At 44.1% G+C, this 2,062-nt stretch overlaps 1 pseudogene across 1 annotated transcript; it reads right to left on the reverse strand.

The window, feature by feature from the left end:
* Nucleotides 1–1,087: 1,087 nt before the first annotated feature.
* Nucleotides 1,088–1,570, reverse strand: LOC307185591 (large ribosomal subunit protein eL21-like; annotated as a pseudogene). The gene has a single exon. The product of its transcript is annotated as a large ribosomal subunit protein eL21-like (transcript).
* Nucleotides 1,571–2,062: the final 492 nt, after the last annotated feature.

The following is a 2,062-nucleotide window of genomic DNA, read 5'->3' on the forward strand; positions in this document are numbered from 1 at the left end:
GTGGGTACAGGCTGTTAGCGGACAGACAGCATAAAGTATGCACGAGTGAGCCAACAAGCAAACAGTGGAAACCAGAGTGGTGAGATGGCTGTGTCCGCCCAGCCACTTGGAGAAGAGGGAACTTGCTTGCTTTCTTCACTTCCCAGCACTTCCTCATTGCAGCGCTAACCGTCCCACTGGCCATAATCCTTGTTTGATACGTGAGATTCCAAGAGATGGAGAGATTTGCCCATCCTGCCCGTGGGTCAGGGCACCGGCCCTCACAGTCACTCCTGCCGTCTTTTCAGTTGTCCGCTCCTGAGTGTGGCTACGTTCTGGGAAGTTCGGTAACGGTAGATATTTTAGGTGAAACCTCCCATTTGGATTGAGAGCAGTTGACTACCGTATTTCAAGTCTCTGTCTGGAAGAAAAAAATGCTTTCAGAGGAAAATGAAACTTCTATCTCCATACCAGCTCATTCCTCATCCCAGAGAGGCCTATTCCAACCGTGGTTTGGGTCTGTGTTCGGTTCTTTCCAGTTCCTTCTGCATGGTCCTATTTTGTACAGACAGTATGTGGTAGTAGTTACGATGATCTAAGTAAAAAGGATGGAAACTTACATACAACAACACATGTGATCTCAAATGCATTATTCTAGGTCAGAGGTCCTCAACCAGGGGTGATTTTGACCCCCAGGGGACATCTGGCAATATCTGAAGACATTTTTGTTTGTGACAGTCTAGGAGGGAGATGCTGTTGGCATCTAGTGGGTGGAGGCCAGGGACGCTACTAAACATCCTACAGTGCCCAGGACAGCCCCACAGCAAAGTGTGATCTGGCCCCAGTGTCAACAGTGTTGAGGTGGAGAAAGCCTGTGCAAAGTGACAGAAGCAGACTCCAAGGGCTCCCTACTGTATAATTCCATTTATACGACATTTTGGAAAAGGCAAAACTGTAGGGAAAAAGAATACATCAGAGGCTGCCAGGAGCTGGGGTTGAGGAAAGGGGATTGACGTCTAAGGGGCACAAGGGAATCTGGGGGAGGACGGAAATGCTTTCTATCTTTTTTTTTTTAACAGTTCAGGTCTTTTAATTTTCTTTACCCCCATCATGCCATGAATTCATAGGGAATGGGCTCCAGCAGTTCAGGCTCCTTTCCACTGGTTCTCACGACGTGTGCTTCTCTGGATGGAGCAGGCTGGCGCTTCAGCTGAACCCAGGTACCTTTCTCTTTGGCTTCCTTCTTTTCCTGATCATTTTCCTTCACCCGTTTCAGGAAGCTATCTCAGCTGTCAGAGTGCTTAATATGCTCGATACGCACATTAATACTCTTGGCAAGAATCTTGCCCTTACCCTGTTTGTTTACAATGATGCCAACAGCATGCTGGGTAACACTGTAGACTCTTCCAGTTTTGCCACGGTAACATTTGTGGGGCATTCCTTTTTGAATAGTGCCCATTCCCTTGATATCTACAACATCACCTTTTTTGCAGATTCACATGTATGTGGCCAAAGGAACAACTCCATGTTTTCTAAAAGGCCTAGAGAACATGTAGTGGGTGCCCCTCCTCTTTCCATTTGTGTTGGTCATTTTGGTGAATTACGGGAAGATGGCAGTTCCGGCCGAAAGGCTGCTTTCTATCTTGATTGTGGTGGTGGTTATACACATGTATGTGTATAACCTGTGTGTCAAAACACACAGGACTGTACACTAAAAAGGGTAAATTTGACCTCTGTAAATTACACCTGAAACAAACAAACAAAAAACTCAGCTCTATTTGAACCAAAGCCATTCTGGAGAAGAAAGTACGGGGGGAAACTGGCTACCAAAAAAATGAGAAACAGAGGTCTAAGGGGTAGAAACACAGAGGGACAGGTTTTTTGTTTGTCATTTATAACTAAATTATTGACTTCTCAGCAAATGACACCTGATCGAAAGTTACTTTGTAGTTATTGACCAAAAATTCTATAAAACCGCTTTATTGTGGTATAATTATCATGCAATGAGCTTTACAAATTTAAAGTGTATAATTTGGTAAGTTTTGACTTGTGTGTATATATATATATATATATATATATATAT

This window comes from Stenella coeruleoalba (assembly GCF_951394435.1).
Source record: "Stenella coeruleoalba genome assembly, chromosome: 4".
NCBI classification, from domain to species: Eukaryota; Metazoa; Chordata; class Mammalia; order Artiodactyla; family Delphinidae; genus Stenella; species Stenella coeruleoalba.